Here is a 26989-nt window from a genome sequence, read left to right as displayed (position 1 = left end):
CAGGTCATGATCCTGGAGTCCCGGGATCGAGTCCCGCATCGGGCTCCTTGCTCAGCAGGGGGTCTGCTTCTCCCTCTGACCCTCCCCCCTCTCATGTGCTCTCTCTCTCAAATAAAAATAAATAAATAAATAAATGGAAGGATGCAGTAGGTAGAATGTGAGAATATGGCTCTTTATCATTCCGTGTATTTCCTTGGCAGTTTGCCCAAACTGTGGCCTGGACCCATAGTTGGCTCCTCTTCAACACTGTATAGTATTCTGTGGGATGGATGGACCACAGTGGGTCTAACCATTCCCCTGTTGAAGGACACGTTCTCTCAGAATTTTAAATTATAAACCACGACCTAAGGGCCAAAGAAACAGCTAGGGTCGTTCGTCTGGTTCTCAGGAATGGCGCCCCGAACGGCATACCCCGACCCACTGCAAATCTTGGCTGCAGTACCCTTTAGTCTGTCCATCTTTTATGAGTCCCTGATAGGCTTTGGATGGGTTTTCCTCTGCTTCGATTATCCCAGACCAGTTCCTAATGCAGGCTACCCAAGAACTGCACTTGATACACCCCTATGTGCAAAGGCTTTCCATCAACAGTCCAAGAAACAGACATTGATAACACTCTCCAATTTCTCGGGAACTTATTTTAAAAACCCATATTCTCTTATCCTTCACGGTATCTTTACCTTTTGGATGTGTCACTGCCAACTGGCCTTAAAAGACAGGTCAGCAAAGCATCTGCCTTCGGCTCAGATCATGATCTCGGGGTCCTGGGATCGAGTCCCACGTCGGGCTCCCTGCTCAGCAGAAAGTCGGCTTCGCCCTCTGACCCTCCCCCACTCAGCTCTCTCCCTCCCTCCCTCTCTCTCTCTCTCTTTCAAATGGATGAATAGTCCATTAGTCTTTAAAAAAATTTTTAAAAAGACAGCTGAGAATCAGCATAAGAATAGAAAGAAAAGAGGTGCAGATCCTAAATTATTGGCACAACAAATAATTCAAGGTAAAGTCACGCTCTCAAATCAACAAAAGTCAACAAAAACAAAACCAACTTGCACAATTCTCAAATGAAGATTTACATGCACTCAAAATGCAAAAACAAAACAAAGAAAAAAGTTACAGATAGTATCTCACTCTATCTCACATCTCATTGCATCTTGATGAGTGAAATAAAATGAGCTGATTTTATTCCAAGGGCAATTCACCTGACGAAAACATACTTAGGTAATACAGCCCACAAGAGCAAAAACAGAAGTGTTTCTGACAATGATTTTGGGGGTTTTAGGTTGAGTCTTATTAGACTATTGGGCAAGATAATTTAAAAAGTCCTTTTTTCTTTTTCTTCTTTAATGTCCTTGAGATCCACAATCTTTATGCTGGCAATCCTTTTATCTTCTGAAAATGTCCAAGATCTTACGCAGAGCAGGGATTTTTCCCAGACAGATGTCAAGACGTGTCCCTTACGTGTTTGTAGAGGTCCAAGGTGGGAAAGGACAGTGAGGTTTGCTGGTTTTGGCTGTCCAGGATTCAATACCATACCTTCTTTGGATTACCGCACCGCCATTTCTAATCATGGTAAGTGCGTCTCCTGCACTGTGTGAGATTGGACAGGACTGTCACGGGAGCGTCCTGTCCCCCCCCTTATCGAGACACAGCACATGAGCCCTGCTTGACCCAACAGTCCCTCCAGATGGATTCTGAAGCTTGAGCGGAGTGAAGGCAGAGAAAGACAACAGGCAGGGAGACTGTATTCCATTAGCAACGCTCTGGTAGGTTTGTTGGACTTCTGTTAACTAGACCAGTCCTCAGGGCTCTTGTGTCTGGCTTTCACTAACACGCATCATCCTAGTATCTTTTCCGGAATTCCTTCTCCGTTAGGTTATCGTGGAGTTTCTGTTGCTGACCAACGAGGCACTCTACTCATTAGAGTAGTGACTCAGGATCCTAAACACCTTGTCTCGTCACCGGCATCGTATCTACCCTCCCAAACTTGGGCATCTTACCCAAAGTGACCAAGGTAGGATATCTGAGTCCAAAGGGATTTTTAAGACCTAACCAATGCTCATTCTTGAGATGGAGACCCTTCAGCCCCAGAGGGGAGGTGGTCTGTTTCAGCAATCTAGCCGGGGCTTAGAACCCACCACTTTTCCTTCCTGGTTACCCCGTTTCTTCTGGCAACCTTGCCTCTCACAGGGCAACAAATTACTTCTATTTGGGTTTCTTTCCTAAATTTCATGCGAGTGCCTTCACGGTCTATTATTTGAAGGCTGCCGAGCTAGAAGGTAACTCGTCTCTCCGTGATCATTTAAAAACGTTCAATCTATTGACAACCCCCCACCCTAAGTTTCTCCTGTCAATTAATTAAAGCACAGACAAATGAAATACTGGTTTTTATTTAAAGTTTGGTTAAAAAAATGGCATGCAATTAGCTGGCAACAGACGTGATCTCAGCAGGGTTTCAATTACGCTATGGATGATAGTTCCCTAATTCAATACGATGCTGTAATTAAGAATGTAATTAACTCTTGAGGTTGCATTGATGTCATCCACCACGAGAACTCGTAATGACCCTTGTTCCTGTACAGAATCCTTCGGCAAGTCAAATATTCCTCCAGGGGAGTATGTGTTTTTACTTATCATTTAAGTACATAAAATAATTTTGAACGGGCACTTGGCCAATAGGTTGGTTCCATTTACAATGCCAGGCAAATGCAAGACATAACTTTCCAAGCACCTGCTCGCTGGGACTCAGCAAGTGAGAAACTTGGAATTGTTTCTCGTTACTGATAAAGAGCTATTCGTAGTACAGCACCCTAGACGAGGAAACTCAGAAGTAGCCCCTGTAGGAATCTACCTTCCAACACAAGTCACGTTCAATATCCCTTCCAAACTTCTGTTTCTGATGCATCCGCAGCAAGCTGCAGGGCTGGGACCATGTATGTTTCATTCACGGTGTCTTCAAGATCAAGCCCCGTGTGGTATCTCGTGGGTCCCCACTACATGCCTGTGTGCATGACCTCGCTAACATCCCACACTGCCTGTACGATATTTCCGATACTGCATCCGAGATCCTAGAATAGCCGGAATTGACTTGCTCCTAAAATCTCTGCAATTCTCATCAATTTATACCCCCCTTCTCCTACAGAGTACTGCTTTTCTAGAAACCCCTAAGGGAGTGATGCAAAAGGAAACAGAAAGGAAACATAGAGCATGTCAAACTTTCTTTTAGGCTTACTGACTCACCTTTTCTCTGTCGGTGTGTTGTTTGATAGACATTGGCTTGTCTATTTTTAACCTTCTCATGTTTTATCATCTGGTATTTGAACATCTAGTACCATGATCTGGAGCCTCACAACACTTAATATGCATTTCTGGCTTGAAAAGATAAACTTACTAGTGGTTGAGTTTACTCAATATCTGTTCTTGCTTCTGCTTATTAGATAACCACACGGCAACCTGCTCCTGGCTTTCCTCCTCAAAGAAACCAGTTAAGAACAGAGAAAGTTTTGCTTAGGAACCAAAACAACAACAACAACAAAAAAATGCATCCAGAACTGCATTTGATGCAGGTCAGTAGAGAAGAGTCCACCCAGAAGACGATGGAGAAATATTTGCTTTTGAACACGGACAACTCCTACCTGAAAATTACGGATATGTGTGAAACAGATTTGGTTACTGAGCAAACTGAAAAAATTCAAGCCTTCAGAGTATTTATATAGCTGCATTTTTTTAAATGCTTGTGGGTACAGTTATTCAAAAAAAAAATCAGGTTAAATGAATATATATCAAGATCCCAGATTTGGTTTTGGGTGATGAGTTTGCAGCTGCTTATCACATTATTTAAACATAATTAATTAAATAATTATACAAATACGAGTAACACATGGTGCAGAGAAGGAAGTGTGTTAGGATGAAGCCAGGTCTACACCGTAGGCAAAACGTAATCATAAAAATAAAACAAAAAATTAAGCCAAGATGATGTCACATTAAAATGTGAAAAATAAAGCGGGCAAATGAGAAATGGTTAACGATAATGAAGCAGAGACCGTTGCTTTTCCCTCCACCCCAGAGGTTCACGGGAACGTCTCATTTTAATTTGCATCCTGGTCATCCTGAGTCTGTGACCCCAGGAGCCACAAAGCGTGCCTCCCCGGCTTTCTCAAGCTGCATTTCCAAATGCAAAGCCCGGTGTCCTTCAGAGATGTCATAGTCGACTTTAGCTCCAGTCCTTTCCAATGACAGTCGGGGTCAACCGTCCTCCCTTCCCTAGAATGGAAGAGGCGTGTTTCCAAAATCAACCAAAAACCCTCCAGCAAGTCTGCTGGGTCTGTTTTACTGCTGGGAGGGGACAACAAGGAAACCGAAGAAGGACGGCGAGAGCAAAGTTGCCCCAGCGGCTTTTACCTGGAGTCAGGATGGGTTGGGCCACCTGGGCCCCCACATGCCCAGAGCGGTCCTGACCGTGGGCAGGGCCACGGGGCTCCCTGCTGACACAGGTCACTGAATCAGTGACAAAGGAGAAATGAGGTTCTTCCTGCACGCCCCCCGGCCCGAACACACCCCTTGCCCCTGCTTGGGCCTCTCTTTGCTTCTCACAACACACCCCTGTTCCCTGAAGGAGGGCGACCTCGCTGCAAGGCCACTGGGCTGTTGTCCCGGGGTCGTTGGAACAAAGCGCCACAAAGTAGGAGGCTTGAAACAACAGGAATTGATTCTTGCACAGATCTGGAGACCAGATGTCCAAAGTCAGGGTGTTGGCAGGACCGCACTCCCTGGGAAGGCGCTGGGGGAGAATGCTAACGTCTGGCATCCCTGGCGGTCCTCGGCGATTCGGGGCTCATGGACACAGCACCTCTGCCTCTGCCCGCGTCTTCACCTTCCTCCTCTTCTGTGTGTGTTTGTCTCCGTATCCTCTCTCACAAGGCCACTGTCACTGGATTTAGGGTCCTCCCCAATCCAGTAGGACCTCATTTTAATTTCACTCATTGCATCTGTGGAGACTCTACTTCCCAACAGAGCCACATTTTGAAGCTCTGGGCAGACACGGAATTTGGGGGAATACTATTCAACCCACTCTACCACCGAGTTTCCCCAAAGGTGGGAAGCACATAGTAGGTTCTCAGTTAAACATGGAGGGATTAATGAGTGAGCTTTCTGCCAATGACACAATCTATTAATTTTTTTTTAAGGTCTTACGTATTTATGAGAGAGAGAGCACAAGCAGGGGGAGCAGCAGAGGGAGAAGCAGGCTTCCCACTGAGCAGGGAGCCCGATGCGGGACTCGATCCCAGGGCCCTGGGATCATGACCCGAGCCGAAGGCAGATGCTCAACAGACTGAGCCACCCAGGCCCTAACCCCCCACCAAGGACACACCCTAAACTCTAACTTTGAACAGCCCGGACAAGAGGTAAGAGAGTCAGCTATTAATTCGTGCCTTCACCAATTACATTTTTTTTCCTTATAAAACTCAAAAATCAGCTACAAAGCAACTCCTCGGATTTGTAGTCAAGAATGAAATGGACAACACATTTCTTCCTCTTTTCCCACTCCGGGGATATTTTTGGCTCAAACAATAAGTGATTGAAGTAACAGATTTCTCCGCTGAGCGAGATAAAAGTCCTTTGATCTCTGGGAGACTCTTGTTTGCTTTCCGTGCCAACAGTTATTAAATAGATTCCAAGTTCAAGTGTCTCCCAGGGACCCCGGCCATTTGTGGGGGTTCCCACCCCTTTCTTCTCTGCTGTGAGTGATGGATTTAATCAACTTCTCAGACAACTTGCAGTATAAAGAGAATATCTAGCCTCAAACAAGCGGGGGGGTGGGGGGCAGGTCTTTCTTCTTTGTGAGAACTCAAAGATTCTCCTTGGAGAAGAAATATAATAAAGTAAATTAATCCCCATATGCTCAGCCATCCCTGCACCCTCCTGTTATAACTCACTTGGTCCATACGCTGTGTTTTGACTGTAATTCTGCCCACTGTGCCCGTGGTACGAAATCAACCTTGTAGGACACAAATATCCAAAGGCTGTGGCCAGCCTCCCTGAAGGATCCCAGTTCGACCACTTAATCTACTCCACTCTGCTGGCCCCATCTACAGTCCCAGGGGCTTCATCCTTGTTAATCATAGTAAAAAGAAACCCTTGGTCCTCCAGGGCCTCAGAAAACGGAAATCTCTGTGTCTGTTTGCTGTGGGTAATCCACAATCCTGCTATCAGAAATGCGCTTGGCTCACTGGTAATAAAGATGGAGAAAAGCCTGTCATGATGTTGGGCAATGTCAGCCTCTGGGAAAAGAATCCCCCACTTTTTTGGGGTCTGTGGTCTGCATCGGGGAGACCATGTGCAGGAGTCCTGGCAGGGAGACTGGGAGCCCAGTGCTGAGGCTGATTCTGGATTTAACGTCACCGAGTGACCCTGAGCGAGTCACTTAGCTTCTCTGCGCTCTGCTCATGGGACTGAAATGACATGGTATCAAACACACGGCAGTGACCACGAGGATCTCTGGACCCCCGCCATCTCCCCCAGGGGCTGAGCCTGCCCGCCCCGCCCAGAGCAGACCAGAGGATGCCCTCTCTGTGGGCAGGAGGCTGGTCGTGTGGCCTGGGCAACCCCTCCACTGGGCAGATCCAACAGCAAGGGAAAAGGCACGCCTCCCTGCCTGCCGGCCCAGGTGTGCAGGTGGTGAGCCCCCAGGCAGCCGAAGCATCACCGATTCCTCTCGGTGAGAATCGGCCGATGTTGAAGGCCATGACTCTCCCAGGACTGCTGTAACCAATGACCACGGACTGGCTGAGAAGCGTACTGCTTCACCGTTCTGGGGGCCACGAGCCCAAAATCAAGGTGTGAGCAGGGCCGGCCCCTCCGGGACACCCTGGGGGACAGTCTGGTCCGAGCCTGTCTCCCTGCTCCTGGTGGCTCCTGGGATCCTTGGTGTCTTCGGCGTGTGGCCACTTCACTGCAGTCTCTGACCCCGTGGTCACGTGGCGTCTCTCCTGTGCATCCGTGAATCCAAATCCCTCTCTCCTTTCCCTTCTAAGGACCCTAGTCATCAGACTCAGGGCCCATCTTATTCCAGTAGGACCTCTGCAAACATCCTCTTTCCAAATAAGGTCACACAAGGAGCTTCCAGGAAGCATGGATTTGCGGAGGCATTGTTCCTACCACCACAGAGGGCAACTCAGAGGAGAGCGGGACCGGGAGAGGGAGGGAGGAAGACTCGGGAAGGTATCCTCTGGTACCCGGGGCCCACGGTGCCTGGGATGGTCTCCACTGCTGGGCTGTGTTAACAATGAGTCAACCAGGTCCCGTGGATCCTGTCAGTGCTTCTGAAGCTGGACGCCCGTCCCCTGCCACTCCATCCTGACGCACTCAGTGCGAGGTAAGCTTAGAATGAGGCCAGGGGTTCGACTCCCCTTCTGAGTCCGAGTCACCCCTGGAAAAGGCGCAAATGCAGGTAGCCGCTGGGACGGGCCGAGGGTGCCAGGGGAGAAGGGGGCCTCGCCGGAGCCTGCTGGACTGGAAGGCTGAGCCTGGGGAGGGGAGGGCGCGTCCAGCTGTGCCATCACCTGCAGGGGCCACGCAGAAGGGGCAGCGTCTGGGCAGCACCCCTACATTACGGGCCATCACTGTGTCCTGCCAAGAACTGTCCTCAAAGTGATGCAGGTGAGGAACTCGCCTCTGGGCAAATCTGATCAACTCCATCGGTGTTTGGTGGTAGCTCGGTCATTCTGGCTGCATTTTCTGACTTTTACCTTGAGAAAACCAACGTAGAGAGGAGGGCCAGAGACGCCGGCCCCTCTGATCAGCCTGCGCTGTGGTCTGCGGGTGGGGCCGGAGAACCCGCTCCCCGTGGCGCATGCTCGCCGTGGAAATCAGCCCAGCGTCTGGTCCTAAGTAGGTGATGTTCCCGGGCTGCGCCGAGTAACAGGAGGAAAGCAATGAGGAGAGCCCACTCGGCATGAGGCCTTTGCACGAAGAGTGGCTGAGGTCACAGCTGCAAAGTAGTGGGGACCTGATTTTATCGGAGCGCTGGAGACCGCGGGTCTGCACCCCGGAGAACGGGGAGCAGGTCCGGGGTGAGCGCCCCTGGGCCTGGGTCTGCCGGCTGCGTGTGCGGTGTGCAGTACCAATATTATTATATTAATATAGAGGTTTTATAGCGCTAGTGTGAATACGGTTAATGATGGTATTAAGTAGCTATCAATTACATAGTATTTAATTAATTCTCTATTAACATAAATGGCTGATAATAACGTTCACCATCATTAAAATGCACATCCTTGTCCACGAACATTCATGGCAGCGCCATGCGTCCTAGCTGGAAGGTGGAAACAACCCAGATGTCCACCAACCGATGAAGGGCTACACAAAGTGTGGTGCATCCGGACAGGGGGGCAGCGGAACGAAGAAGGCCACCTGCCACCACACGGGTGAGCCTCGAGAATGTCACGCCACGTAAAGGAAACCATTCGTAAAGGTCACGTATTGCAGGATCCTTTTTATATGCAACACCCAGAATAGGCAAATGCACAGAGACAGAAAGTAGATGAGGGGTTGCGGGGCAGGGGGAAGGGGGCGGGGAGTGAATGCCAAGGGTACCCGAGTTCTCCGGGGTGAAGATGTTTTGACACTACAGAGAGTTGACGGTTGCACAGCATGGTGAATGTACTTGGCACCCCCGAGCTGCACACTTGGAGGTTAATCGTAGGTGAGATTTTCGGCTCCACAAGAAAACGCACGTGTGAGTACTTGCCACGTGGTCTGCATTACTAGTTTACAAACAAGACCCTGACACTCTGTAAGGACAGGTAATTTGCCAGTTTCACGAGGTTAAAAGACAAAAAGCAAGACGCGCATCCTTCTCCTTCCCGGCTTCTCATTCCTGGACGCGGCTCGCGAACTCCAGCATCCACCTTTGGCTCCGGATCCACACATCCCTGCCCACCAGGTCTCGGGGGAAGGAGGCACTGGCCGCATGGGACATTATTGAAAGGACTCTCTCTTTGCTTGAGTGAGGACACGGATGGCTCTCAAGTGTCTCCTGGGTCTTTTGTCATCACAGACACACCAAATATTCCCTAAGGCTGGCCTCAACCCAGCACAGAAATGACAATTATCCGTGTCACCACAGCTGGGGGGGAAACACTTTCCATCACCTTTTAAAAATACCATTTCCTTCTATGGGGACCAAGGGAGACCAGGTAATTGAACCTAAGAGCTAATTAGTTCACACGAAGGAAGAACCTCAGTCCACGAAGATGAGACCGGAAGATTTCTAGCATCTCCTCTGGAGTCAACGGAGAGCCACAGAAGAGTCCAGGGGAGCAAACCTCCGGCGTGCACCCACAGTGCTCAGCGGATGCTCGGTCAAGGTCAGCTGCACGGGAGGAAAGCGTTCTCTTGCCTGCCCCACCCTGCCCATCCTCCTCCTGCTGGAGAGACAACAGCCCTCTGATACTTAGAGTTCTTTCCCCTTCTTCCATTCATTCTATAAACCTGGCGTGAGTGCCAATGACTTGCCCAACACAATTCCAGTCCCTTATGTACACTGGTCTCTGTGTTCCCTCTGACTACCTTCATCAGGACCGTTGGTCGTCCTGAGCAGTGTGCTTCTAGAATGTGATAAAGGGAACGAACTTCCAGAATCTGATCACTGGAACTAAAAGGAAATAGGATAGTGTGTTTAATAAGACTCAGTAACACAAAAAAAGCAACCAACCCCCCTGAGGTTTAATATCCCAAGAGGACATTTTATGGGCTCCTATGATTGAAAAGTCTCAGGGGGATGCCTGGGTCCAAAAGACACTGGATCTAGGAGCTCAGATGATGTCCCGAGAGCTTCTAGGCTGTGTCTATAGGCAGGATGGGCACCAGCAGCTCCAGGAGGTACAACCCAGGTTAAAAAGAAATGTCAAATTATTGCAGCCAAAGTCCCAGGAACTGTCACTCACTGCTTCTGACTGGCCCCACTTTGCAAATCTGCCAGCCCGAGCCAGCCACTTACTCCCACGAAACACACGGCTGTCCCAGGGCCTGGGTCGTGCAACCACCTCTGGAGCCTGGGGGCTGGTACCCCACACTAGGGCACTGGAGGCAAGCAGGGCATCCCCCAAGAGTGAGCCGATGGCCCCTTGTAAACGAGGGCACCCCACAGGGTGCAGGGACTGGCAGGGATGTCCACAGGTGACAGCTGAGCTCGGCCACCAAGGGCACGAAAGTCACAGAACACAGAGATCTAGAGTTCTGGGGAATCCTGACATCGTAAGAAATGCACCGGGAACACTGATTCCAAAAAGAAACAAAAAAGTCAAAATGCCATTAAGAGATAATACAGTTTTTGCTTTCCTTAATTATTAATAGACATCGAGGAATAATTTAGAGTTATATTAAAACTGGATGAAGGAATTCATAATACATTTGGGTCACAGGAGATTATGGAAATATCTGGCCTCATTTTCATGTCACCTGATAGAAATTTATCCTGCAAAACAATTGTGAAATGTAATAATGTACGTTAAAATATGGGCCCTTGATAATAGCTTCACTCCTTTTTTTTTTTTTTTTTAAATTCTGAGAGCTGAGGCTTACAGTTTTATGTGCAGATGATTCTGAACATCGTTACTAAAACATTCCTAAATTTCTAGGCCACATTTCGGCCCTTGGGTGGGGTGAATATTTGCACATTCTGACAACTTCCTCCCTGCCAGATAGCGCCCTGATTTTGAAGGGCATTGGGGGGCGATATCACTCCTCCCAGACTGCCCAATCTAAGTGGAAAAAGTAAGTCCTGAAAGCTGGTAAGGTCCCTGGAAAGTGTCATATACCCAGCGGTGGGCGTGTGACCCAACTATGGTCAACAGAATTCCAGCCAAAGATTGATTCTTGAGGATGCCAGAAAGAAGGCCATTCATTCGGGCTCGACTGGTTCCCTCCCTTTGTCCCCGTAGTAATAATCAGGGTGTTCAAGCAGCTCCTCAACCCCAGGGCCGAGCTTCTACCCTCAGTGCTAACACATCCAGACCTGGAGCACCCACACTTTGCCAGCATAACGCCAGGTGACCCGCTTGGGGTGGGGGGCAGGAGTACCAGCAAAGACAGACAAACACCCGTCTCCCATTCCTGTAGCAATCTACCTTTCCTTCGTCTGTTAGGGGCTGCTATCACAAAATACCACAGCCTGGGGCGCTTACGGACAAGAGACATTTATCCTTCACGGGGAGGGGGGAGGAGGCTGGAAGTCCCAGGTCAGGGCGCCAGCAGGGTTGGGGAGCAGCGAGAACCGTCTCCAGGTTGTAGGCGGTGGGCTGGCCTCCCCCTGCATCCTCCCGTGGTGGAAGGGGTGAGGGGCTCCCCGGGGTCTCCTTTACAAGGACACCAACCCCATTCATGAAGGCCCCACCTTCCCAAAGGACACACATCCTCACACATCACCTCAGAGGGTGGGATTTCCACATGGATTTGGGGTGCACATAGACTTTCAGACCACAGCAGCCCTTGTTACCTCATTTTTCCTTTCCTCCCAAACTGTACCTGTAATCCATTGGGCAGCTGGTGAAACTGAGCCTTGGTGGAAGTGGACAAAGGCCCCTTCTTCTCTTTCTATGCCCTTCTTGAAGGCTTCAGAAACCAGAACAGTAAAAACAGCTTCACACGGCTACAGAGATCCTGCTGTCGCGTACGTATTACCCCTCACGCAATCATCAGACTTTCCCTCCAGCCTTTCTAAAGATAACATGACAAAAGAAAAAGCATAAACCGCCAAACTGCACAACAGAATTTCTTCATGAGGCAAAGAGGTGCACTCTGAGCTGCAACTTGTAAACATTTCAAGTGGGAGTCAAAGGAGGAACCCGGGAGTTACCGTCACTGGTGGCCAGTGTGATAGGGGGATGGGCATAGACTGAGACCCCGTTAACTGCCCATCAGGCATGACGCTGAGTGCCTGAATTAAGCCTCAAGGAGACCCTGAAAATGGATTTCTGGCTCCTCGAGTTAATGTCTACAATAAGCATCATCGCATAATTTTAGACATGACCTGCGACGGTCAGTTCCAGGCACTGTCTAAAACCAACATAGTTCGAGAATGGTCGAGTTTCATTCTTCTGCATGTGGCTGTCCAATTTTCCCAGCACCGTCTATTGAAGAGACTGTTTTTTTTCCATTGCATATTTTTTCCTGCTTTGTCAAAGATTATTTGACCACAGAGTTGAGCGTCCATATCTGGGTTCTCTATTCTGTTCCATTGGTCTATATGTCTGTTTTTGTGCCAGTACCATGCTGTCTTGGTGATCACTGCTTTGTAAGATAGCTTGAAATCGGGCAACGTGATGCCCCCAGCTTTGTTTTTCTTTCTCAACATTTCCTTGGCGATTCGGGGTCTTTTCTGATTCCATACAAATTTTAGGATTGTTTGTTCCAGCACTTTGAAAAATGTCATTAGAATTTTGATCGGGATGGTATTGAAGGTATAGATTGCTATGGGTAGCATAGACATTTTAACAATGTTTATTCTTCTGATCCATGAGCATGGGATGTTTTTCCATCTTTTTGTGTCTTCTTCAATTTCTTTCATGAGTGTTCTGTAGTTCCTAGAGTATAGATCCTTCACCTCTTTGGTTAGGTTTATTCCGAGGTATCTTATGGTTTTTGGTGCTATCGTAAATGGAATCGTTTCTCTAATTTCTCTTTCTACAGTTGCATTGTTAGTGTATAAGAAAGCAACTGATTTCTGTGCATTGATTTTTGTATCCTGCCACATTAATGAATTACTGGATGAGTTCTAGCAATTTGGGGTTGGAGTCTTTTGGGTTTTCCACATAAAGTATCATGTCATCTGCGAAGAGAGAGTTTGACTTCTTTGCCAATTTGAATACCTTTAATTTCTTTTTGTTGTCTGATTGCTATTGCTAGGACTTCTAGTACTATGTTGAACAACAGTGGCGAGAGTGGGCATCCTTGACGTGTTCCTGATCTTAAGGGAAAAGCTCTCAGCTTTTCCCCATTGAGGATGATATTCGCTGTGGGTTTTTCATAGATGGATTTTATGAACTTGAGGAATGTTCCCTCTATCCCTATACTCTGAAGAATTTTAATCAGGAAAGGATGCTGTATTTTGTCAAATGCTTTTTCTGCATCGAGAGGACCATATGGTTATTCTCTCTCATCTTATTAATGTGTTCTATCACATTGATTGATTGGCAAATGCTGAACCACCCTTGCATCCTGGGGATAAATCCTGCTTGGTCGTGGTGGATGATCCTTTTAATGTATTGTTGGATCCTATTAGCTAGGATTTTGTTCATAGCAGTGATGTCCACAATAGCCAAACTGTGGAAAGAGCCAAGATGCCCTTCAACAGACGAATGGATAAAGAAGATATGGTCCATATATACAATGGAATATTACTCAGCCATCAGAAAGGATGAATACCCGACTTTTACATCAACATGGATGGGCCTGGAGGAGATTATGCTAAGTGAAATAAGTCAAGCAGAGAAAGTCAATTATCATATGGTTTCACTTATTTATGGAACATAAGGAATAGCATGGAGGACATTAGGAGAAGGAAGGGAAAAATGGGGAGGGGGAATTGGAGGGAGAGATGAACCATGAGAGACTATGGACTCTGAGAAACCAACAGTGTTTTAGAGGGAAGGGGGAGGGAGGATGGGTTAGCCTGGTGATGGGTATTAAGGAGGGCACGTTTTGCATGGAGCACTGGGTGTTATACGAAAACAATGAATCATGGAATACTACATCAAAAACTAATGATGTATTGTACGGTGACTAACATGACATAATAAAATAAAATTTTTAAAAAAATCAACATAGTTCTTCCAAAATCCAGACGCAGAGGATGCTGGCATTACATTTTCTTTGAAAGACTGAGTAATAGGTGTGTGTGGAGTGGGGAGGGTCTTCTTAAAACAGGCAATTTGCAAAAGACAACTCTTTGGATGGCTGTGGGGAGTTCCTGCTTTTAATCACCAGCCAACTCTTCCATTAAAGCCTCAGGTAATGATGTTTAAATGTCATCTGATGCCCACTGTGTAACAGCTGTGGTGTCGTCATTCCAGATAATTTAATTATGAATAATAATGATGAACAAGGAAAAGCCACAAAACCACAACACGGAGTCACAGAATTGGCCAAAGCGCCAGGCAAACTTTAAGTTTGAAGAATGTATTTCATTTTCGGGCGCCTGGGTGGCTCAGTTGGTTAAGCAACTGCCTTCAGCTCAGGTCATGATCCCAGGGTCCTGGGATCGAGTCCTGCATTGGGCTCCCTGCTCTGCGGGGAGCCTGCTTCTCCCTCTCCCACTCCCCCTGCTTGTGTTCCCTCTCTCGCTGTGTCTCTCTCTGTCAAATAAATAAATAAAATCTTAAAAAAAAAAAAAAAAAGAATGTATTTCGTTTTCAGGGTTGATAGTGATTTCAGGATTCAGGACTTCCAGGGGCAGGGGGTGGGGGGCTTGGGTAATTTGGGGGAAAGGGAATAACTGCCAAGATGGGGATTGTGTGCAAATAACTGAAATGGTCTCTTTATAAGTGAGATCCTCACTCTTGGGACCAACAAATCACATGCAGAGCCTCCAAGGAAGTCTTGGTTGGAGGCATGAGAAGGGGATGCACCCTGTTTCCCATCTCTCCCCACCCCAAACCCACTAGCCATCAGCCTCCTCCGTACTGGTCTGAGCCAGTGCAAGTCAGGCCTGGGTACCCTGCTTCGAGCCCCGGCCCCTCCACCTGCCTCTCTTCCCAGCCACCCTGTCCTGTCCCAGGAGCCCTTCCTGCCCGCACTAGCCAGACTCCCCTTTCTCCATCTCCCAGCCTTCAAAGCTGCAGGAGCTTTGAGTGGAAACCATGGAGGCAAGGCTTCTGAACTCGTCCCCTAAATTTCCCATGATTGTTTCACGTGCACTGATGCTTTCTCTTCAAGCAGATTATATCTAGCGCTTCCAGAAGGCTGTTCCAAAGCTCAGCGTACATGCACACAATCTCTCAGGTTCACAATTTCAACAAACGCCACTTATTTGCGGCCATCCACACTTATACTCAGGCACAGAGAAAAGGATAAAATGCATTTACAAAAGATAAAGAAAAGGGATGTGTTTATGCCCTCAACAATACTTCTCAGTGTTCAAATTACTTGTTGCTCATGACTTCTGGTGACACCAACTGTATCAGTCAGTTTTGACGTGTAACAAACTACCCCAGAACTTAGTCGGCCTAAAACAATAACCCAACAACCGAGCATTTAGCTCAGATTTCTGGGCTCTGCTGGGTTCACACACCTGTGTCTGCAGGGACCATCAGGCTGGTGGAGACTGGCTGGTCAAGAATGACTGGAACCGAGAAGACTCCTCCCTGGTGGCCTCATGGCCTCTTCCAGCAGGTTCTCCCAAGCTTGTTAACATGGCGACTCAGGTTGGTTCCAAGAGGGACACAGAAGTATACAAAACCTCCTGAGGCCTTGGCTCCTAATCAACTGGTACGATGTCACTCCTGCCATTTTCCCTTGGCCAACACAATCACAAGGAAAGCTGGATTCAAGACGTAGGGAGGTTAAGATTCTCCTCCTGGTGGGGGGAGCTGCCCAGCGGCCTGCATCCCCAGAGGGAAGGAGAATTTCTGCAATCTGCCATGATGACCACTGTGCACACCGCAGGCCCGCCTGCCCACTGCTGCTGACGCCGAGGGGTCAGGACCTCTTGCCCCAGCCTTTGCTGCTTATGAGGAATCGGATGAACAACCCTATTATTTGCTTGGACTGACCGATGACTATGTGGCCAGAAGTTATTTTGAGAGACAGGCTTGAAATTCTGCAAAAACTATGAACACAATCCCTTGCCCCCTCTCCCCAAATGAAGAAAACGTCGGGACTCGGGGTCAGAAACAAGGGATCCCTGTGCTGCTTTATTATCAGAACATCTGCCAACACACTGCGACCTGAACAGTCTGGGGGGCGGGGGCCCTGGAGAAAGCAGGCCTCGCAGGGCTTGACCAGAGACGGAGCTGGAGCCACTAAAAGCTTGGGCCCGTTTTTACCGATACATCTTTATGCGTGCTGTCATAGGACCCTCTTGTTGGGAGAATAACAAATTTCCTTTTGCTTAAACAATAGAAGATAGAATGATTACTCTTGCTTCGACACCCATAAGCAAAAGCTCGAACCCACATGGTCTGCTCAAATAATAAAATTTGGACTTTATCAATATCCTTGTGGCCAGAAGGGGCACGGATCCTAAGGTCTTAGAAGCAAAGTTGTGGCCTGCCCTGCCATGCTTTCCATCTCTTCCTGCTCCCATGGGAGGAGACCAGTAGGGGTGGGGAGCACTGCCCCAGGGTCCACAGATGCTTCCCAAGCTGTTGGCTAAGGCACTTTATTGGGGGGATTTACAAACTGATACAGGAAGTGCCCCAAATGTCCACAAATCAATGCCCGAGAGACCCTCTTGGAAGAGCTCATCTAGGTCGATCCTACTCAACTATGAACCACCATTCAGCCCACGTGTCTTCAATGCGTATAAATCATTTCATGTTGACTGAGGTCCAAGCTCTGACGCCTTGACATTGTGTCCCTCGGATGCGTCTCGTGACCCCCACTTCCAAGCTTCTCGAGGAAGCATCTGTAGCTCTCCCCGAAAAGTCCTTTCTCCTTTAGTACTGCACAGTAATCTGCACACGGTAGATGCTCAGCACATCTCGTTGGCCAATCTGCGACATGACAAGAGGCAGGCCACTTCTGTACTTGGCTGGACAACAGTACCAAAGTTAGCGTCCCATGTGGCACTCCAGGGCGGACGGAAACAGCCAGCCAGAGGAACCCCTACGAGTTACAGAATGATCAAGAAACCTGGTTTTCCATGCTTGGCCCCCGCTTTTCTGTGGAACAGAGCCGTGGCCATTCCACCTGAGAGGGACAGCACCACCACCAGACAACCGTGTGGATGTCACCTGCCAGGCGATCTGAGAGTATCTGGTGCTAATGACAATACAAAACCTAAATACAAAGTTCTGTCCCGGACTCCTCTCCCCGACACCGGTCCCACCCAGCACATCAATGTCAGGCCCGAAGCGATCGGCCACGTGACAGTCATTTACACAGCAGGCTCCACTAAGACGGGGCACCCACTGTTGGGCCCTATTTTGCCAAATCAATGCAAATGAAATGCATCCCTTTCCTCTGGTCTTTGGGAAATTTTTTTCGTCATTTGGTGGTGATGGTGGTATGGGGAATAGAATTTAATTAATTTAATAATTTAAAATAGTAATATTACCATCCCATAATGTAGAACTGACTCTTCAGAAACCAAGGCAAATACCCAGGCATCGGAAGAGACATGGTTCTCAGGGGGCGGGGGGGGGGGGTGCGGTGCGAGACAGTGATTTGTGGATGCTAGGGCCACAGGGAGAGAGGGCATTCTTGGCAGGTCCCCCACGTGCATGGTAAAATGTGGTCGCCCTGCAGCCCCTGAGTTTTGAGATTAGCTCAGCTCCCCCGAAGATGGAGCCTGATACCCACCCAAATCCTAAATTTCTAAGAGAGAAGCATGTTCTCAAACCCGCCCCCCCCCCACACCGGCACAAGGGTCCACTCCTTTGAATAAAGCTGAGGCCTAGGGGAGGGAGCGGGGCTGGGGGTGGGGGGGGCGTTAGGTGGGACCAGAGCCCACAGGCAATCTGAAGTGGACGCCCCAGCAAGGAGAGCACACGCCAGGTACTAAGCATGGTCACCACGTGTTTTTTATGGCTCTCTCCGGCAGCATCCTCGACAGTTCTGGGCAGAGGGGCCTACCCAAGAGCTGAGAAGGCAAATAGGAGGAAAATCTAAAAACGCTCTGTGACCTTTCGAAGCATGCTTGCAGCTGAAAGCGGCACTTGGGTACTCTCTAGGCAATTAGAGGTAGCCCAGGCACATCGGAGAACCCAACGTGAAGGGGGTTCCAAAACATTTGATAACCAAAGTCAGAATCCCGAGAAAATAAGGATTTTGTTGGGCTCTCTTCACATGCTCTATAGCTAAGCATGGTTTTAATTGTGGACCGCAGATGGTCAGCAAGGACCATGACTTTGCTTTCAGTGTTTGGGGTCTCGGGGGATTGATCAGACCCCGGGGAAAGGATCGTGTTTTATTTTTTCCTCCGCTTTATGGAGGTCTACTGGACATATAACACTGTGGGTGTAAGGCGCACAACGCGGTGATTTGATACATAAACACATTGCGAAGTGATTCCCACAGTACGGCTGGTTAGCACGCCCATCATGTCACGTAACTACTATCTGTTTGCAGAGAGAATATTTAAGATCTACTCTCAGCGGGGCGCCTGGGTGGTTCAGTTGGTTAAGCGTCTGCCTTCAGCTCAGATCATGATCCTGGGGTCCTGGGATAGAGCCCCGCATCGGGATCCCTGCTCAGCGGGGGGTCTGCTTCTCCCTCTCCTTCCGCCTCTCCCCCTTCTCATGCTCTCTCTCTCTCAAATAAATAAATTTTTTAAAAATCTTAAAAAAAAAAAAAAGATCTACTCTCAGTGACTTCCAAGTACACAACACAGTATTAACTGTGGTCACCGGGCTATCCATGAGACCTCCAGAACTGACCCATCTAATAACTGGAAGTTTGTGCCCCTTGACTGACATCCCCCCAGTTTTCCCACCCTCAAGCCCTAGTGTCCAACAACCATTCCATTCTCTGTTTACGGTTTATGCTTTAAAATTCAAATGAATCATTCTACTCAGAGAGTTTTCCCTTAGAATCACTGGGTGTCTGGAGGGAAAGGTCCAGATGAGACACTGAATCCTAAAAAAAGAAAACACGCACACACACACACAATGTGCCAATCAGTAGATATCTCTATGCGCTCCAAAAGGACTGAGAGAGGGAAAGAATTAAACTCGCACCTTCTGAGTTCAAGTCCACGGCCTTCAAAGCCAGCATCCACAGCCCCCAGTGCAACGAGAACCCAACGCAGGAGGAACACAGAGGAGGAGACCCCACGTAATTAAGGCAAGACACTCGCTGACCTCCCCCCACCCCGGGAGGCGGAGCTTAGTAGTGACTTGCAGCCCTGCTTGGGGCCATAAATTACTCAGAGGCACGACCACGGGTAATCCAAAAATCCATTTACGACTTTAAATAAATCTGGCTCCACGCTAGAGCCCTTCTGAGTTTACAAACCTACAATATTCCCAGACGCTGGCCCCGCACCAGCGGGGGGCCATCAGGCTCAGCCCTGCGTCAACACGGTGTTCACTGCACAGAAAATTAACCAGAGGCGAGAAGTCAATACTACATTATCTCCTGCAATGAAGGTATTCATTCTGTTTGCTGCTCGTCATTTCAAGCCAGGGCCGAGGGAGAAGTTGGCTAGTCCCACCCCTGAAAGCAAGCTCTTGACTCCTTCTGTTGAGGCATGAAAGTTTAAAAAGGCAAAAACTAATATATGTCCACCGCAATTAGGAAAAAAAAAAAAAAACATCTACTTGGCAGAATTACAGCTGCGTCTCCCACATCCCAATTTCTACCTAAACATCACAGGATGGGTTTCGGTGGAAGGAGCAGGCGGGAAAGTCAATCTAAATCCGGTGATTCCCAAAATGGCACACAGATACATAGGTTTTATTCTTACTATTATATACTTACTTTGATGCCTATTAGAAGAAATTATTACATGTAGAGTAAACCCTGAGATTTCTAAATATATATATATATATATATATATTTGTTGGTAAGTTAAAGGAATGAGTCAGTTTAATGACTCATTAATTCCTGGCATACTCTTAATTTTAGTCAAACTTCTGCTTCCCCACTGTCAGAACCAGGAACCTAGTAGCCCATGGCCAACTCCGTTCTCAGCCCCAGGGCTTGGTTCTGACCTCACCGAGGCTAATCCAGCTCCCTTCCCTGTGACTGGCTAAAAGAATGGCTAGGAGTCTTAATATGATGAACAACACAAAAAGAGGGAATCTTTAGGGTGGTTCTCCCCAACCCTGAAAGAAAGTCCTGAAAACCTAGTGTACCCCTCCATAATAAAATGAACTGTACATCCCGAATGCCACAGACAGCTGTCCTGTGACCATGAGGACAACCAACTTTCGGATGAGGCCAGCCCTGAGGATGTTCCGGGAGAGACAGAATCATGTTGACCATGAAGCCAACAGTAAGCATCAGTGAACATGGGAACTATCCTACTTCTGGAGTGTGAGCCGGAACGTGAAGAGTTGTTAGGACTTGCAGGTCAAAGCACCGTAATTATGACACCTGAATGGCCAGAGTTCCGGACACTCTGGTCTAAATATCGGATCAGCCCCAAGGACGTGCTCCTGGGTTCAGGCTTCCGGCCATGAGCTCTGTAGACCAAATCAGCAAATATTCCCGAAAACACTGCTCCTGCAGTAAATACAGCAGGACCAAGAGAGACAAAGACACGTGGACACCAAGAAGAAAGAGGGGCAGAAGAGGCCCCCAGGAAAACATCCTTTCAAGCAGTGTCTCACTCTTACCCGCTGAATACTCCAAAACATCCAGAAAATACAGGAATGAATGAGGTAAAGTCCATGTCTTCAAGAAACCACAGAGTGTGGGGGGGGGGGGGACGGAAACGGAAGAACGGACGACTCGCCATGATCTGGAAAATGCACCACTCCAGACGGACAAGGAAGGAAGATCAGGGGAAGCTGACGTCGGTGTGCAACCCAGCTGGTGCTCACGGCTGAACCACGTGTCTGGACTGATGGAGCAAGAGTTTATGTAGGGTTTTGTCTGTTCTCTTCCTTTTTGGGTTACCTCCTCCTTGGGGGAATTGAAAGGCACACAGTGGGAAAAGCCTGAGAAGTTGTGTGAAGGGCAGAGTGAAAGTGGGGGCAGACAGCTGCACAGAAGGTCATCCTTGCCTCTCTGTGCCATGCTGAGCCTCAGTGTTCCCATCTATGAAATGGGAAGGGCAGCTGCCTTGCTCTCAAGCGGGTCTGAGGTTGAGATGGAATTAAACACACGAAAGGTCTTTCAAAAGAGCCATACAATATATTTATGCCGGGCTTACAGCATGCTTGCTCCTCAGATACAAGTCAAGGATGAGGGAATTGAGGCATTGAAATAAAATATATGAAACCTGACCACGGTATCAATCACAAGACATCCAATCCAATGTCTTCCCATGCTCGGGATGCCATGCCCTGTTGCCCCCTGGCTTGCATTTTATAGTCTTTCAAGAATGGTGGGGGCAGCTAGCTGAACCCCGAGTCCTCAGCAATGCCACTTTGCTATCTATCAGGAGTCATGGGGAGTGGTTTCACGGTTGTTCAGTGTGATTGGGTGGTTCTGGATAAGGGGAGACACTTGCAGGTCCCAGTCTCTGTTGGGAGCAGTGTGGGATGGGAACCATGTGCCCTTTCTCCCCATCATCTTGCCATTCCAGCAGACTCTCCTGGTGGGACACCTTTGGGCAGGTGTACTGAGAGATGCCGTGAAATGGATTCCATTCCTTTCACCTCTCCTCAAGACGCCTCCCAGCCCCATTCTGAGAGATGAACACCTAACCTTTCTACCGTTCAGCAAAACTCAAGATGGGTCACCATTTTATTTCATTCTGATTCCCCAGGAGACCCGATCATCTGATTCCCCTCTGGAAATAATTCTGTGCCAAATGCAACCTGAGAGAAGTCATTAATTATGAAAATTCACAATGCATAATTATAATAATTACTCTGATCACATAAACATTATACCACCATGAATAATTTAATAGGAATCATGCTTTTCAAGAGAATGGCAATTAAAATAAAACCCAGGGAGGTGACAGGGAGGACGCACAAGATACCCTCTCTGGTTTGTTCTGAGGGAGGCTGGACTGTCGCCAGAACGTTCCTTCCTTGTCGTCAGGAATTACCCCTGACCTTAGCAGGTAGAGGAACAAAGAAGAAAATGACGGGCCAGTTTATGAGTTGTTCTACTTCTGAAAGTGGAAGTCAGGAGCCCAAACAGGATGTTTCCCCCCCAACTAAAAGTTCCAGCTTCTGTCTTCAGCCACCAGCCAGAAGAAGAAATGAAGAATCCTGTTTTATCCTACAAATAGATGGGGACACTCAACCACCCTCCAGTGCCTGGAAATTCTGCCCAGAGCCAGCGCTAGAGAGAAATGCCCGTATTCTGCACCCCCGCCCCCAGCCATGGGTGGTATGTCCAAGTAAGCAAAAGTTCAAGGAGAAGGGAGTGATATTTTGTCTTAAAGGGGAGACATGAAACCCCACCCTACCATGTGACTTTTCTTATCACCCAAAGTTTGTTTTTCATTCCTTACTAAGTTTGTAAGCAAGCCACAATTTCTATAGGATATATCATCCCAAGGTTAGAGAAGTCAGTCTTTTGGAATGGCTGGAAGAGAGAGTTACACTGCAGGGAGGTGCCTGGCAGAGAGGCGGGTGGGACCCGGACTTTAAGAGGGATGCTCTAGGTTCTCGGAGAATTCCTGAGACACCACATGGTCAGATTTACACAATTCCTTACCATTCACAGAGAGCTGACCCGTGGTCTTGCTCGTTAGCTCTTAAACATTTTTTTAATCAAGCCCTATTGTCAGAAATGCATTTTACAATGCAAGCCAACGTGCGCACACATACACACACCCACTCAGAATACCGCAACCTACCATGTGAAATGCACTCTGTGAGTTTCTATTCTATTCCATTTATTAAAAAGGATCCATTATATGGATCTCACTGCATTCTTACATAAGTATTTGTTCAACAGGTATTTATGAAGCACCTACTGTGTGCCCACCTCTGCTCCACGTGCCCAGGTTTCACAAGAGACAAAATCCTTGCTCTTGGGAACTTCCCTTCCAGCACGGTGAGTCAGGAAAACATCAATGGCTCTGCTTCCCATGGCAGCTCTATATGGGAGGTGGGCAGGGATCACGAGCCTCCCTTAGACGGACATAAAAGACAGGCTCAGAGTGGGGCTGGGGGAGAATCTGATGGAGGCAGGCCTGTGCCCAAGGGTCTCCATCTAAGTATATTTCTTTGCACCTTTTTTGGTCAGGAGTCTTCTGACTGCAAGAAGCAGAATGCATAAGGGGGAAAAAAGCCTATTTTGTCAGGATCCAGTTAGAAAAACAGAAATCGTTGGGAGTCATCTTGATACTGGGGCTTAATTGCAGGGACCTGATTACATGGGGACGCAAGAGCTAAGAAGCCAAAGGCGGACAGCGAGACCCCCAGACACCAGCCGCTGTACGAGCCACCACCCAGCCGAGAGGTGGAGGGACAGTGTGGGGAGACGGTGCTTCCTGAGGCCAGGGCCAACCGTGGGGAACAGAATGGGACCCTGAGGGTAAGGGCAGCCTGGTGGCAGCCGAGCCTCAGGGAAGAGCCCGCCCCAGCCAGAAGCAGTACACGGAGCAAAGCAAAGGAGGGGAGGCCCCTGTGGTTCAATCTCCCCACAGTCTTTTGTCCGGCCCTCGGAGTGCACTCAGGCATCTGGGAACCAGGGGCAAGGGAACCCGGGGGTGCAGCCCCCAGGGCCCAGCAGTGAGCACAGGGGGCCAGTGATGGACCTCTGTGCAGTCCCCCACGCCAAGTGCTCAGTGGAAGGATGGCAGGACCACACCGAGGTACAGCACCAGGCAAGGGTTGGGGAAACAGGAAGCCAACCAGGGCCTCCAACCCCTCTAGACCCTCTTCCCCTTCCCCTGTATCTGCATCACTGACATCCCACCTTCTGCTCTCCCACACTCGCGGGGCGGGAGGCTGGGCTCTCAGCCACACGTGTGGCAACTGCCCGCCCAGAGGCAGAGCCATCTGGCAACTCAGGGAGAAGGTTCTGGTTGTCACATTTGGGAGACGGGTGCTCCTGGCAACAAGTGGGTGGAGGCAGAAACCCTGAAGGACAGGGTTCAAGTTCCCAGACCCCAGGAGCAGGGCTGGCTTCACGAGCTTCCTGAGCGCTGGACAGCTGCGGCTTGTCCTGCACCTGGGGTCTACCTGTCCTTGGCTGTGCTCGTGGGGAATTCGAGGCTCTCCCCAGGAATTTCCCTGGAGGTGTCCCAATTCCTTCCTAGTCTTCCCTTTCCTCCCAGGTGAGCTGGTTGCAGTGCTCAACCTCACCAGGAGGGCGGCACGCTCACCTCAGAGCGCCCAGGTCAGCTGGACTCCTGTGTGGCATGATGGGAGCTTCCCTTCAAGACAGGGATTCTCAGCTGGGGGTGGAGTGTGTGCATATCAGGGTCCTGGGCTCTACTTAGCATTCAACATGCTATTCAATATTTCCTATGTTAGATGAACTGCAGAAGGCAGAGTTCAACTATCTGTCGCTCTTTTGGCTTGCAGAAGACAGAGCAGGGTGCTTAAGGAATAGTCCACCCCTCTGGGAGAAGGAGCAGAGAAAAATCTCCAGATATTTATAGTTATTTGAAAAGAGCGTGCTTAAGGCTGGGAAATGCTGCCTCAGATAATGGTTTATTGACTAGAGCCTGGGGATGTCCTGGTCTGGAACAATCCAACACCCAGCGAAGGAGGCAGAAGCTCTGATAACAATTCGACACAGGGGACCATCGGGTAGGAGGACTCATCACTCGTGATTCGCAGGCTCCTGTTATCACAGGCTCCGCTGTGCTTCCAGAACCACAAAGAACCTTCCCTTCTTTGTCTTTAGATTTGCTCTTTCAGGATTTGGGGAAGCCGCTCGTCCACTTTTTCCAGAAGCCCTGGTTCCCATTTCTGTGACAGAGGACGCAATCAGGACACTCAGCCATGGAGAAGAAAGAGGCGCCCATCAGCTCCACCTGTTGCCATCTGCCGCCACACCTCAGGCCAGTGTTTGTCCGCATGTGGGTTGGAAGACGATTTGGGGCAAGACGCAGAAGGGCTTTTCAGCATGTTATCAGATATGTATTTATTTTAATATTTTGGGGAGAGATGCAATTCGCATGTAAAACAGTGATTTTCATGGCAAGTCTTGCTTTGGGCAAAGCTTAAAGAAAAGATGTGAAATAGGGAAAAGCTGTTTTTAAGTCAATGGAAATGCAGATGAGACTAATACATGGCAAAAATTATTGAGAGTCACATAGGACAGATTGCAAATTAGGAAGTACTAATTTAAAAGTCATGTGTCATTTTCTGTTTCTGAAGATGGGGATTTAAATACACCTCTTGGGCATACTTTCAGAAAATCCTCCAAAATGAGTTCTGTAGGTGTGTGTGGGTCCGGGGACGGGGGGTAGACTGCACCCCTACAAACCACATACCCCATGTTCTTGGAGACACTGTGAAGTCTCCACGAACCTGATAAAGATGAGATGTTCAGTGTATCATCGGCTCACGTAAATGAGTGTACTAAGAGGACTAAGCCCCAAGGAGAGAGACTCTTCTTTTTTTTTTTTTTTTTTACAACTAAATATGGATTTAGAGTCCCTGGTCCCTAAAATCTAATGCTAGACCTGAGGGTGTGCGTGCCCAGGTGTGTATAAGCACTTTCTCTAGGAGTGTGAAAGCCCAGAAGAGCTGGTTATGCTGGGGGCAGGAAGAAGCAAGAAGATGTGATTTTCCCTTCGACTGTCACCGAAGTGACAGCTTGCATAACAGAGGACGCTCCAGGACAGTGGATGTGTTGGGCTTCAGGGAGTGAGTGGGGTTCGACCAAGGGTGATTCGGAATGACTGCCTCCAGAGAGGTCCCCTGCTGTCCCCTCGCTCTTTAGAACCTCCAGTTAAAAGTCACACACCGGTGTCCATTGTGCTGGGGGATGTCCAGCTGGGGGGAAGCAGGCTTGTGGGGACTTCTGCCACGTGAACAGGAAGAGTGGGCCCTGCAGGGATCCCAGGACATGGGTGACGCTAAGCTTACACCAAATGCAATTATCCAAACTCAAACTTCATGTCCAGAAGGGCCAGATCAATCCAAACTGAATACAGCTACTGTGTCACAATCAATATCGACCAAATTGAGGGACATTCCACCAAAAAGCTGGTCTATAATCATCACGGTTATACGAGACGGAGCGGCCCCAGTGTTTCTGATTCTAAAGACTTAAAGGAATTTCACAACCAAACACTGTGCAGTTCTGGATGCGATTCAGAACCAGGAAAAACTTTATTTTGCTGCAAATGATATTAATGGGACAATTGGCAACATTTTACAAAGTCTCACTAGGTAGCAGCACTACTCTAAGAGTGTTGTATTGTTGATTTTGATCACTACCGTGGGGTATGTAGGAGAATGGCTTGTTTTAAGGAAACACACACTGACAGGGGTTGGTATTTGCAACTTATTTATAATTAGTTCAGAAAAATATATGTGTGTGTATAAATAAAAGAGAGAGACACACAGAGAGGGAGACAAAAACAGAGAAAGAATGCTTCAAGCATACATAGTGAACTCTTAATTTGGGGGAATCTAGGTGAAAAGTATATGGGATTCTTTGCACTGTTTTTTGCTGCTTGTCTTAAAGTCTAAAATTCTTTCCAAGTGAAAGGTTTAAAAAACATTATGATGCAAGACATACTTGAGACACAGCAGGCATTATTCAAACGAGGGTTTCTCAATCAGGAGACATTTGGCAATGTCTGCAGGCATTTTTGGTTGTCCTAACTGGGGGAGGGGTATGGTGCCCTGATTTAAATACTACAGAAGCAGCGAGCTTCTTCACAACATTCTCCTTCTGTGCCTCTCTCTCTCCATTGCTGTCTCTTGCCCAGCATCTCGGCTCATTCCATCCCACCTCTACCAAGTCCAGAGGATCCTGTTCCAGTGGACCCTGCTTTGGTCTGCCTAGCATCCATTCTCCCCCTTCTTCCAGGACCAACAGACCCTCTCCTGGGAAGCAGTCTTCTCCTGACCCCAACCACGCGGACCGGATAGAACTTCAATATTTGCGAGGATCTTGCTGCTGTGCTCACATGTGTCTATGCCCAAACCCAACCAGTGTTGGTATCTTGCCTTTCCTACCAAAGCTGAGCAATCAGAAGCGGGGGGGGGGGGGGGGGGGGGGGGGGGGGGGGGGGGGGGTG

The sequence above is a fragment of the Neomonachus schauinslandi genome, chromosome 14 (assembly GCF_002201575.2).
Source record: "Neomonachus schauinslandi chromosome 14, ASM220157v2, whole genome shotgun sequence".
Classification (NCBI taxonomy): Eukaryota; Metazoa; Chordata; class Mammalia; order Carnivora; family Phocidae; genus Neomonachus; species Neomonachus schauinslandi.
This window is presented reverse-complemented; position numbering follows the sequence as displayed.